Source organism: Rhipicephalus sanguineus, chromosome 11, assembly GCF_013339695.2.
Source record: "Rhipicephalus sanguineus isolate Rsan-2018 chromosome 11, BIME_Rsan_1.4, whole genome shotgun sequence".
NCBI lineage: Eukaryota > Metazoa > Arthropoda > Arachnida > Ixodida > Ixodidae > Rhipicephalus > Rhipicephalus sanguineus.
The window spans coordinates 89,408,711-89,423,004 of NC_051186.1; positions in this window are offsets into that span (position 1 = coordinate 89,408,711).

The following is a 14,294-nucleotide window of genomic DNA, read 5'->3' on the forward strand; positions in this document are numbered from 1 at the left end:
CATGCGCACATAGGCTGCGTCTTTCTTTTTAAGCCCTGCATCCGGCAACATTATGTTGCGCGAATCAATAAACCACACTGAGAAAAGCTAACGAACTTTTTCACCGTTGAATCTTTGATATAGTGCCGCAAGATACATTTGTCGAGGTATGTATTTTTCATCGGCCAGCGACATATACCACTGCTTTAAATGCGGAGTGCTTATGAAAGTTCATGGGCAGAGACGAGGCCAAACCACAACAACCTCGAAGCTTTGTATGTGGAAGGTTTCTGAAAGTTCATGGACCTTTTTATCTGTGTCCTTCATGACATTGTTAACTGTTTCGAAGAAACAATTACATCGAGCCCAAAGGTAAGTGGTTGCCCTTCCATTTACTCTATTTTGTTGGCAGAGGCACAAGTTCAAGCACCTGGCCATTAGCACAATGCTAGCTATTCTATAAGAAAAGGAAGAATTACAAACCGAGCACTAAGACAAGCTAGTTCATGAACCGGTGAACAAGCGGCGTCGTCAACACAATGATACTTGAAAGGGAATGCTCTCCTCTTAATGAGGTATACAGCTGGAGGCTTCAGGGTAACGCTGATGGCGTAGCCGTCCAGCGGCGAGTTTTGTAGAATGCAGAAACTCTTTCATTTTTGCATACGACAGCACAGAAAATACACAAGACGAAAAGAAAATACCGCGCACGCAAGTCCTTGTCGTGTGTGTAGACTTGCGGTTCTGGTCTCGCGTGTGCTTGCCAACATTAAAATGAAGAATAATCATCTTGCTGAAACGACAATTGCGTTATGTTAAGTATGTAGCGGGACCAAATGTATGGCACCATGCGCTACAAGATGTGACATGCTGATGTAATCTTTTTGAGATCGGGATCACGGGCGGTAATGGCGATCAATAGCACGCCATGTCAGACTCTGAATCGTTACAGAGTTGGTCACTCCATATGCCATGAATTGTTGCACGGACGTGCTGATTCTCTCGCTTGTAAAGCTGATATATTTTGCATATCTACATTACTGCTATACCATTACGATCGAGTTATCGCCATTACTCTGTATTTTGACTTATTTCATCACAAAATGTCCTAAAACGGGTTACACTGTCGTGATAATTCCAAAACCATAGGTAGTTTATAGGTGTGTACTGTGCACATCTACATGAATGAAAAAAAAATCACCGCCCAAGCACACCGTAGAGATGGTTAAACAGCGAATGTTAAACGTGTGGTCTTGTTCTTTATCCGGACGGTTCATTGCGGTCTTTCTCAAATATTGGCTACGCCTGCCAGAATCCTTAAATGTTGTTTTCCACACGTGTGTTTCCTTTAGTTTTAGTAAGCCAGCTGCCAGCTATGGGATTTGCACTACTTCTGTAGAGCATAAGGAGTTGCCCGCAGACGGCTTCTTCATTTCTCCTGTACCATTGGTAAGTGGCGTGGCTTGCGCATTTATGTGGAACATACGCGCTAAGAGGTATTACGTATAGAACGGGGAAGAGAGAGAATTGGTTCAAAGAAATGCGGGAGATTATGGTCTCGCTATTCGCCTGCCATGCTGCTCCAGGCGGTGGGCTGTGATAATTATATGTACACTGATAAACACATACCAGCAGATGCAGCCACATACACACACGCACGCACGCACGCACGCACGCACGCACGCGCACACACACACACACACACACACACACACACACACACACACACACACACACACACACACACACACACACACACACACACATATATATATATATATATATATATATATATATATATATATCCCTTTCCGACCCCGTGACCTGTGTACTGGACATAACAAAAAAAGCGGAGCAGAAAAGCAAGCAAAGCCACAATCGAAGCCGAAACCACTTTCACAGCTCGTGTAAGAGGCGAGAAATATCTTTTTGAATGTAGTTCCTCCTTCAGCCCCATTTTCTTATGGGGGCGCATCCGGGTAATGGCGTCAATCAAGAGGAAACGCGCGCGCATGGTGTGCTCAAGCATACAAAATTATTTGAGGAGTTATCATCGCGCAATTCGAATAACTTAAATCGTACGAGCTGATTTATGCCCTTTTGAAACAATGTTGCAAAAAGGTAGCCTTTGTAATCGGAAGTTTGCTTGCAATGCGAGATTGTATTCATGTCCAGTGCACTGGACACCGGGATGCAATTGGCGCGCATTGTGCTAAATATGGAGGAGAGAAAAGAAACTAGGAAGGACGTCACGTGACAATCTTGAAACCAGTCATAAAAATTGAACCAGGAGCATGCTGGGAATTCTACCAAGAGCCTGGAGCACGAGGAGGCAGCGGCGTCGGAGGAGGTTGGCTTGTGGACGCTCAGCGCGTTCCCTCCTAGCTTTTTACCCCTTCATGGTGCTGAACGCTATGCACGACAGTGAACGATAGATTTTTTTTTCTTTTTCTAAAGTCAAAACAAACCATATTTGCGTTTTAAAAGACAACTTTCTGGCAGGAACAACAGCAACGTTTTTTGAAGGAAGAAAGCAGAATGTGTGTAACCATAAGTGGAACAAATGAATCCTAGTGTCCAGCATACTGGACATGATTCTCCCGTGAAAATCATTGTACCTACAGTCTCCTTTATTTTTTTGCATGCTTTTTAATAGCCTCTTAGCTAGAAAGGAGCACTGAAAATTTTTGTTCTACGCTGCGAAAAATTCGGGACGGAAAGGGAAATATATACATAAAGGATGACCTTATTTTTTAGGTCTGGCGGTCCCATGCCGCCAATTTCCCAGAGGGTAGGTGCCCTCCCAAGCGACTGTGAACTTCGTTCTGCCGAGCACCAGGCCGGAAGTGCGCTTGTCCCTATTTTACCGGTAGGTACCCGGCGGCAGCAATTCTCTGCCTCCCACAGCAGCGGCGGATGCTCGACTATTTCGCCAAGGCTGTGGTGGGTTAAGGTGCGCCCAGGGGTCTTTGCAGAACTTTATAGAGTCACCTTTCGAGATGAGTACCCATTAACAACCGAGCGCCAGGTAGGTGTACTCCTCTACCACTTTGGAAAAACCGGTGGGTTCCCGGTCGGCACTGGGAATCGCACCCGGTTTCTCCCGCATTGGAAGCGGACGCTCAACCATGTAGCCACCGCTGCGGTGGCTACATGGTTATCTTTTCGCGTCCAGTTTACTTTCTTCACATATATCCTAATTACTACAAATAACTTCCCGTATACTTTCCTACGAAATATTGTCTGTTAGTTCTCAGAGTATATATATATATATATATATATATATATATATATATATATATATATATATATATATATATATATGTATGTATGTATATTGCGTAGTTTACAGTTTCACTAAGCCTGGAGAATTTCGTTTTGACATAGGCATATAGAGCTTCTCAATAAGATTACTAAATAAATCAAATAAATCTAAAATATATAAATATACATTATCGAAATCCCTTCTTTGCAGTGGCGCTTGCCCAGTTCGTGTGGCACACAGGTGCAGGGAGATTCTGCGTACATCAGACGAACTAATGTTGCTTTCGTAAAGCCGTATGCACCTTCGTTTTAAATGACGATAAATTTAATACCTTACCAGCTGTACATCGTGACCGTGCTCATCACTATTTTCGTTAAAAAAAGACTGGGAAAATTCACTACATTGATTTGATGATGGCCGTCGACGTGGTCGGGAGCGATCTGATCCTGACACGCTAAGATAGCACATACTGCAAAGAAGCACACGTGGCTAGTCTATGGGGAGACACTGCATACTTCACAGTTGTGAATGGAAGTTTGGTTGCTCTTAGAAAAAAAAGACGATGTTTTGCAGCAAAGGCGAAGTATCGAAAGTGATAGCAACAAAGCGGAATGTTACAGAAAGTACGGCTAGCGGCTGAACCCTTTGGCATGCGACCTGGCGTAATTCAATGAAACGGTGGCGTAGGGATAGATGAACCGGCAGCGAGCGTAGCGTCCTTCGATCTATTAATTTGTCCATTGCAGACTTTGAGACGAGAGCACAACACGTGCTAAGGTAGGAGCCGTCTGCTGATTTCTCTAAAGGTACGGCGCGCGCTCTAGGGGTGACCACGCTCGGCTGACCAAATTGCTCATTTTCTGCTGGAGCCAAGCATCTCCACTCTGGTACTCCCCCCCCCCCCCCCTCCCATACGCCTTTCGTGCGACGGAGATGTCCGGCGCGTTCAGCAACCCGCGACCATCGGCAACCCGTCTACGCTTTCTCTCGCACATAGAATACACCACGCGTGGGGCGACTTTATCGATTGTGCTTCATACAAAACATGAAGGCGATGCCGACGGCAAAAACGTGCCTCGAGTGTTCATATGAACCGAATGTCTAAGAAAGAAACAATCCCTTCAAAAAAAAATTGGCCGCGTATCTGCGTGCTTCGCTGCAAATGTCGTGTAAAGACGATAGAAGAGGCGCTGTGTGAGATATGGACGCCATCTGGCAATACGTCGGGAAACATGAGTGCCGTGTTGCGTTCTGGTAGTCCCGGCGCAGCAGCAGGCGAAGACCGGCGGTGACCAACGCGACCGGCGGGGACGCCAGCCAGCCCGAAAGCGCGGTTTGGCGCGAAGCGCTGAAGCAGAGGAACGTCCGCACTCAACGAGTACTCTCCACACACTCTTTTATTTACACGTCGCCTGTGTAAAACAGGAACGCCAGAGCGGCGCCCACAGCCGGCAGCCTGAAGGCCGCCCACAACGCTGCTTTTTCATTTTTTAAATATTTTTTCACCTTCTTTGCCTTCTCAAAACTAAAGTTTTTCAACACCAACCCATGGCATTCATACAGTGCAATACAGAACCGAAACCGAAACACAACAATGAGCTCGTGCGAAGGGCACGGAGGAAGGCAAATTTCAGCGCAGTCGCATTTTCAGCTTTGTTGAAACAGCGCTCACTAGACGACGACGAAGTAAAAGAAGGCACAGGACAGGCAGCGCCTGTCTTGTGCCTTCTTTTACTTCGTCGTCGTCTAGTGAGCGCTGTTTCAACAAAGATGAACGCATACCAACTCGCTCAAGCTTCCATTCTTATGCATTTTCAGCGCAGCTTAAGAAACTACGGTCCTTAAAATTACGTATGTATGCATTTTCTATTAAAGGAACACGCCACCTAATACTTACCTAGTGATGTTGCACCTCAGATATGCATGATGTTTACTTTTTGATCGACAACGTTCACAAGTATGAACAGCCGTACCAGTTCAAGACGGCTGGCCCTTGGGCAAGTGGTTCAACTTTGGCCGAGTGGCTGAATCGAGGGACGTGCCGACAAACAGAAAGACAGACAGACAGAAAGACAGACCAAAATTTCTGCGTTTAAGTTCCCCAAGAAAGACTGTCGTCTTTAAAAATTGAGTGTCTATACACATCGGAGGCCTATAGCTTCGCTGCAAGTAGAGATAGGAAGGCAGTGTTTTGGGTGTACGTACACGCAGAACAGCAGACTGCAGCAGTTTACTGTACCATAGGTCTAATTTGAGGGCAAGACAAAATGTGATGTCGCTCGCTGCGCCCTCGTGTAGCGCGTGCCGCTTCCTCCGGTGTCGTGGCTGTGCTCACTGGCGCTGGCTGTACTTGCGTACGCTCCGCTGCGCTTACGTCATGCGCGGCTAAGGTGCGTAGCGTGCGCTTCTTGCTGTGATCTCGTGATGGCGCTATCATCGTGCCCTCCTCTCCTTTTGCAGCTACACTCCCTTCGCCCGGCACTCGCTTGAACCGACGCGGTAGGAGACGTCATCAGTCGCCTGGCAAGCTCTCGCAGTAGTAAGATATGTGCGCGCTTCGTCCGCAGACAACGGAGATGGACTACGACTAAGAGCCAGGCTCCAGCGGACGGTGTGCGTTCACAAAGCATATAGGTCCGCATAAATGACCATCAAAGTTTGCCAAAACTGTACATGCCACACAAATTTACCAACAGACGAACTTAACACAAGTAGCGCCATTGGCTCCCTTAAATGCAGCTGAGGACACCTACAATTTTAAAGACGATAGTCTTTCTTGGGGAACTTAAACGCAGAACTTTTGGTCTGTCTGTCTTTCTGTCTGTCTTTCTGTTTGTCGGCACGTCCCTCGATTCAGCCACTCGGCCAAAGTTGAACCAAGGGTCGGTTTCTTCGTATACCTCCCATAGGACGCGAAATTCAAACGCTCCGCCGACGCAAGCGCCGACAGCGCCGAGAGCGCTATTGAGTTACGCCCCTTGCAGAAGGCCGCCAAGCTCAAAGGGCGATGACGTAGAGATTACGTTGCTTACGTCGTCAGGGCAACAGTAACAACAGCCGCTCGCCTCCACCCCTCTTTCTCCCTCTCCGCGCGCCGTTTTCTTTCCCTTTCTTTTTGTGCGCTTGCTTTTCCTCCTCTCCCATGCCGCGCGCCGTTTTTTATTTTGTACGCTTGCTTTTTCTCCTCTCCTATGCCCTGCGCCGGGATTTTTTTTTGTTGTTCGCATGCGCTCGCGCGTGCTGTGCTTGGCCGCGCATTCGCGTTTGCCCGCAGCCAGCATGTGCTAGAGCATAAAGGATGAATCCACCTACAACATTTCTGTTACCTCTTTTTATTGTTCTGTTTCCGAAACTCAAGATTTGCATGTAATGGGGCACGATACAAGTTCAGGAGAAGAACAGAAGGGAAGAATTCACAGTGTGTGCATGACTAAACACAAAAGTTCATTGTAAAATTTAGAAATGAAAAAATCGAACACATTGAAAAGTGTAGGCCCTTTGACGTACACACATATAAGAAACACGATTTTCATTTGGTGCAATACCGAGCAAAGTGCAGAGGAGCCGCTGATGAGAGGTAATCATGTAGTTTAAAGAAATGTCAGTGCATGACAAAAACATAACGAAGCGCGAAATATGTAAATATGAAATAATATTGCAATGATTTACTTATTAACCGCTGAAATGATACGAAACACAAAACAACCACTTACATATTTGCTCAGATTTTGCACAAATATATATGAAATGCTGGACACTTTCACCAGATAAACAAAATGAAAAAGATAAGATTTAGCACAGTAAGTAGTACATTGCGCTAAAAAGAGCAAGACACAATATATGGTACTTGAACAATACTTGAAAGTTAGTTGGTGGCAACGGGATGCAGGCCATGGTCAGTTTATGCAGCAGCACATGACATTCGAAGAAAAGCGTATTACTCAACGACCAGGTGAAATAAGCCTATACGCAGCTTTTCTTTCACCGCGAATACAATGCCTAGCTGAATATAACGCCACTGAAGGGAGGACGTCATATTGGGTACACTGAGCACTTCATTGTGATAAACACAAACAGTAAAATTCTGCATATAGGACATGTCTCATGCCTACACATGAATCCTTAGAGCGGTTTTTCCATAGGTAATAACAGAGACAATATATAAACACACAAACTAGTCTTCAGCCGTAAGTACATAGCATATTCACGCACCGAGAAGAAGCACTGGGGGCAGGGTAGAAAGCTGGTCCACTTGAGTTGCGGATCGAGACTTCGCAGAGCGCTGATTCTACAGCTGTTAACCCCTCCTTGGGCAAACGCATCAGTTCTTGCCTTCTCGAATACTCCGAAAAGGTTTCCGTCCTGAAATAAAGCAATTGAAAACTATTAATTCCAACGATAGAAATTACGCAGTCGCATGAGGCAAACGTAGTTTCGTCGTCTCGGCTCAGTGCAAGCTGCGATACATTAGGCAGTTTTAGAATAGCGTACGCTATGTTAGCGTTTGCGGCTCGCTATTTCCGTCACTATACGGGAGCCCGCAAGCGGTTAGCGTACGACGCATGCACAGTTGCGCGAAAAGCCAACGCAAAGCTTTTCGTACGCTATTTTAAAACTGCCTATTGAGTCTCAGAAACGCGTATTTAAACGATGGCGAGTGATAAACAGGCAAAAAAAAACCAAAACGCACTTCCATCACGCAGTTCTGTCATAGACGCAAAAGTTAAACTATGAGTCTCAAGTGCTTTAATTTCATTCCTTCTAGGAACAGCGATATTAACAGCAACATCGTGCTTTTCACGATTCAGCCGTAATTAAAAAAACAATAACTGTGTTGTCCAACTGCAATTCGTAAATGTGTGGCTGCGAACGCAAGCCGCATGCTCACCTTTACTTTTTCGGAACCTCGAAGAATCTTGCGGAACTCGGCCGGTCTTGAAGTATCCGTGCACCGTTGCATGATTTACGAATGGTGCGTGCCGTTAACCACCACGGCGGCAAGAGCGCACAACACGCAAACACCACAAAAACTCCACGGCCGGCCAAAGCTCGCTTCATGTAACGGAACATCACGAAACTTTATGTCAAGGCCAGCGACTAGGACGGGCTCCTGTACGGCGGCGACGGAGCACGGCTGACGTAACGACCACTCCGATAAGTCTCAAGAGCGAGTAATGACCCGCCAACCACAACGGGAGACTTGCAGGTGTCCGCCAAGCATAGCCTGCCTGCACGGCCAGCCTGGTGCCCGCTCTCAACACTCGCTTCGTGCTACAACGGAACTTTCGAGGAATTCAAAACTAGCGTCGCGGCACGCGCGCGGCCTCCGCGGCCGGCGCGGGGCGCACGGCATTGCCGGCACGGCGGCAGGCTGCCATTGGCTGCTTTAATTTTGAATCTCCATGAACACTAGCGCCAATTCCACCTTCAGTTAGGGCCCCTTTCAAAAGGCCGCCGAACTAGCAAATTATTCAAGATGGTGTCGGTGACGTAATCATGACGTAATTCTTTGGGACGCCGGAGCGGCAGTGTTTCCGGGTATTGGTTGAACCACTTGCCCAAGGGCCAGCCGTCTTGAACTGGTACGGCTGTTCATACTTGTGAACGTTGTCGATCAAAAAGTAAATATCATGCATATCTGAGGTGCAACATCACTAGGTAAGTATTAGGTGGCGTGTTCCTTTAATAGAAAATGCATACATACGTAATTTTAAGGACCCTAGTTTCTTAAGCTGCGCTGCAAATGCATAAGAATGGAAGCTTGAGCGAGTTGGTATGCGTTCATCTTTGTTGGAACAGCGCTCACTAGACGACGACGAAGTAAAAGAAGGCACAGGACAGGCGCTGCCTGTCCTGTGCCTTCTTTTACTTCGTCGTCGTCTAGTGAGCGCTGTTTCAACAAAGCTGAAAATGCGACTGCGCTGAAATTTGCCTTCCTCCGTGCCCTTCGCACGAGCTCATTGTTGTGTTTCGGTTTCGGTTCTGTATTGCACTGTACGAATGCCATGGGTTGGTGTTGAAAAACTTTAGTTTTGAGAAGGCCAAGAAGGTGAAAAAAAATATTTAAAAAATGAAAAAGCAGCGTTGTGGCCGGCCTTCAGGCTGCCGGTTGTGGGCGCCGCTCTGGCGTTCCTGTTTTACCCAGGCGACGTGTAAATAAAAGAGTGTGTGGAGAGTACTCGTTGAGTGCGGACGTTTCTCTGCAAAGGTCTTCGCCTGCTGCTGCGCCGGGACTACCAGCACGCAACACAGCACTCATGTTTCCCGACGTATTGCCAGATGACGTCCATATCTCACACAGCGCCTCTTCTATCGTCTTTACACGACATTTGCAGCGAAGCACGCAGATACGCAGCCAATTTTTTATTTCGCTAGTCAGATGAGATATGATTGTGGCTAAAGTGATATAAGGCTCGCTATTAAGCGTTAAATACGCTCTGCTATTAAAAAGGGAAAGCTTCGGAAAGCGGCGGATGGAAGACAGGCGGCAAGCATGAGTGTGCTTATGAGGATGACATGTGTATAGAAATGTAATTACTGTATACCACTTGGTATAGAGGTTCATGATTGTCTGTAAGGATTTATTCATGAATATAGGGGCTGGGCGATCCATACAGTACATATGTTTCGCCATGTACAAATAATAAATGTACAGTTGAAACTCGGTTTAACGAAGTGATGGGGACGCGCTAATTATTTCGGTAAATTTGGAATTTTGTAAAATCGAGAAAGCGACTATTTTCGGTCCCTCGAAATATAAAATCCAATGCCTGTGTGCCTGAAAAGTTCGCGAGGGTGGCCCTATGGCTGCAAAGGCATAAATAAAGGAGACGATGTCCGGGCGATGCAGGCCAGGAGATAAGATGGTCACGCGAGCTTTCGCCGCCTAACCGACATGCGATGAGGCGCAGACAATTGCGGTTACTGCGTGAGCAGTCCGAGAGAGAGAGAGAGAGATGGGAGGCGATGATCAGTGCTAACCACCTCATAAACCATGAAGTACCCAAAGCAACCATCTCTGCCTCTAGCGCCATCGTGCAGCGCGACGTGCAGCTTCGTAAAACAAAGCTAGGTTCGCCACTCCAGCTCCGAGATGTTTTAACACCATAGAGTTAGAGCGCACGGTCAAAGAAAAACCCATTTCTGTCAAATGTACAAGCAGATTCACACACAAACCATTTTATCACTCAGCTATTTTAGGAAAACCTTGGTTAGATCGGCCTTGGTGGCCAAATTAGTTCGTTAATTCGGGTTGGTGATAACACTGAACCCTGCGGGCACTTGCCGGGGAATGCAAATTTTAACGCGACAGCGTTAAAGAGCTCGTTTCGCAGAAATTCTGGTGCTGTGAGCGACAATTTAGCGCTGGCCTTGATCGAAAAATCGAGAAAGATGCAAATAAAAAACTCACAGGGTCACTTATGCACACACATAAGATGACTGCAAGGCGAAAGCCATCTTATTTTTCTTCTCAGTCGTTGTACTGTTCCTGGGCGGCCACCCACCGAAAGGTTTTTGCACCTAATGTTGCTTTCTGATACCTACAGGATCGGACGCACCTCACCTAGTTTTGCACATCCTCCATTATGGACCCACCGTTGACTAATCTAAGATGCATGTGATGACGTCATCATGTGACGTCACTGTGACGTAACTATGACATCACAAACAGTAGCGATATGTGACGTCATTACGACGTCATCACTTGATGATGCTTTTTTGCATCCCTCGTATGGGCGCCAGTGGCAGACGCCGACCCGAGACGGCGGTCAATTTTCGCGTTAATTAGGGCATCTAAGGCTTTCGCCTTTATAAAAAAATAACACTATTTGCTTAAAGTAAAAATCGAACCCAGGCCGCCCCCGTGATAATCGGATGTTTTGCCACAGAGCGACGCCATCACTTCAAACCGCTTCAGAAAAAATTGGCCGCGTATCTGCGTGCTTCGCTGCAAATGTCGTGTAAAGACGATAGAAGAGGCGCTGTGTGAGATATGGACGCCATCTGGCAATACGTCGGGAAACATGAGTGCTGTGTTGCGTGCTGGTAGTCCCGGCGCAGCAGCAGGCGAAGACCGGCGGTGACCAACGCGACCGGCGGGGACGCCAGCCAGCCCGAAAACGCGGTTTGGCGCGAAGCGCTGAAGCAGAGAAACGTCCGCACTCAACGAGTACTCTCCACACACTCTTTTATTTACACGTCGCCTGGGTAAAACAGGAACGCCAGAGCGGCGCCCACAACCGGCACCCTGAAGGCCGCCAACAACGCTGCTTTTTCATTTTTTAAATATTTTTTTTCACCTTCTTGGCCTTCTCAAAACTAAAGTTTTTCTACACCAACCCATGGCATTCGTACAGTGCAACAGAACCGAAACCGAAACACAACAATGAGCTCGTGCGAAGGGCACGGAGGAAGGCAAATTTCAGCGCAGTCGCATTTTCAGCTTTGTTGAAACAGCGCTCACTAGACGACGACGAAGTAAAAGAAGGCACAGGACAGGCGCTGCCTGTCCTGTGCCTTCTTTTACTTCGTCGTCGTCTAGTGAGCGCTGTTTCAACAAAGATGAACGCATACCAACTCGCTCAAGCTTCCATTCTTATGCACTTTCAGCGCAGCTTAAGAAACTAGGGTCCTTAAAATTACGTATGTATGCATTTTCTATTAAAGGAACACGCCACCTAATACTTACCTAGTGATGTTGCACCTCAGATATGCATGATATTTACTTTTTGATCGACAACGTTCACAAGTATGAACAGCCGTACCAGTTCAAGACGGCTGGCCCTTGGGCAAGTGGTTCAACTTTGGCCGAGTGGCTGAATCGAGGGACGTGCCGACAAACAGAAAGACAGACAGAAAGACAGACAGACCAAAATTTCTGCGTTTAAGTTCCCCAAGAAAGACTATCGTCTTTAAAAAAAAGAACACAATATGAACGTCGTGTAGCGGCAGGAGTCTCCTTCACGCATGTAATACTGCGCGGCAGAAGCGCAGAATCGCGCTCGGCGTCTAAATATGTGAATACTGCAACGATCGGGTGGTTTAACCCTTTGAGGTACACGAGACGCATATGACCCCATGACTCAATCAGGTGTGTATAAAGAGCAGCCTCATCGATGAGCGTATAACTTGCACACTTGAATTGTTTAAGCTGGATTTAGCAGAACATTATATTTAGGTCTGCATCACTGCCTTACGAATCCCACCAGGAGTGCCGCTTGTGACGCCGGAGGGCAGTGTTTTTCGCCCGACAAAATAAATGCAATTTCTTTAACTTGCGGTGTGTTATCAATAAGAAACTCACAGTGGTAGTTTTGATAGGCTTCCTAATAACAGAACCAGCAAAATAAATGGTTAAATCAGCACGTAACCCACTTAATTTGGGGAAAAACTGGCTTTGGACCCATGTGCGCCTATATAATGGCGGTTCCACTTTGAGCGCACGTGAACGCAAATGGTGCCTCCCTGCCTTGGCAAATATCACGAGAAAAAAATGCATGATGCTTTCGTGTTTTTATTTGTGCATCCGTGAGCTAGCCTTTGTAATTTGCCGAAACTGCGCTTCTTGCCTCGTGGGAGGATGGCTGGAAAGCGGCGTAAATTTCCTGTGTCAGAATAAGAAATCTACCAAATCTTCTTTGCCGATGACAGTGATAAAGAAACTGTATGTCAACTTGACGTCGTGGGGCCGACGGAGGCTGCCAGCAAGAAAAGAAGGGAATCAAGAGTAACATAGGTTACGCTCGCGTTCGCCAGGACGTGTGGGTGTGGCTCTCGACTAGTAAATGTGTCTGTTCTGGTTGGCCTCTATGTCCTCTCTGAGGGCTCCGTCCGACTGGTGGCCATGAGCCTACAGAGTTGACGATTTAGAATTTACGGACGATCACGAGCCAAAGATTGCGGCAGAGATTTACACTCAGCACTCGAACAAATTGGGACCTACAAATCCCCCCCAAAACGCTTAAGGCTAGCTGCCTCTCTCCCGTCAACTACTGCACCCAGCTCTTCTGACTTACCCGCCACGAAAGCTGCAAAGACTTGACATGGTAAATAAATATTAGTCCGAAAGATTTCCAAATCATGCTGCAATGGAGTATGTATTAGTGCGATGCATACCGGCTGTAGATGAAGAGAGTGTTCACACCACTTGAGATTTAGGTGGCAGTCATGAACTAGAATGTAGTGCCCTCCGACGTACTCGTGAAAGACAGTACCCGTTACACACAACAAAATGAAAGTATTTTCCCGACAACAAACAAAGAAATGAATATGTTTCTGGGAGTCAATTTAGTTATGTCTTGCCAGCGCTCAGGAAGTATAGGTAAATCCTGCCTAGCCTTGTTCTGCCTTTTATGGTCAGTGTGATGCCTCTTCACCACGTTGAGCAGCTTCGAAGTGCTCTGCATTTTGCAGACAACGAGTTTCAGCGGAGTAAAGAGGAGCCCAGATTTGACTGCCTACAAAGTGCGGTACCTTATCGTGTATTGCCATGGTCAAAGGTGACTGTTGCAACGCATATTGCGCGAAGTCGAAGATTGAAAATAATGCGATAAGTTTCCGCAAAGTCTGGGCAGTGCCCTTGTGCTTTATGGCAGCAATAAATTGTTTTCTAGACTTTCATACGGTAGAAATGTATCGACCACTACTTTAGTGCGTTCGTTCTCTGAAGGTACATAGGGACGTAGCTGTCCCAGCCTATAACATCTAACTTAGACATACGGTTATCTTTTCCACTGCTTTTCTTGCTCTTTGTAAGGCGAACAAAAATAAAATACATTATTCTATCATGTTTTATAATAATATCTGCGCTTTAGCGTCCCAAAACCACGATATGATTATGAGAGACGTCGTAGTGGAGGGCTCCGGAAATTTTGACCACCTGGGGTTCCTTAACGTGCACCTAAATCTAAGTACACGGGCCTCAAACATTTTTGCCTCCATCGAAAATGCAGCCGCCGCGGTCGGTATTCGTACCTCAGGAGGTTAAAGGCCCATTCATTACAAAGCGCTCAGACATATGTAATCATCACCATGAGCAAAAGCATCCACA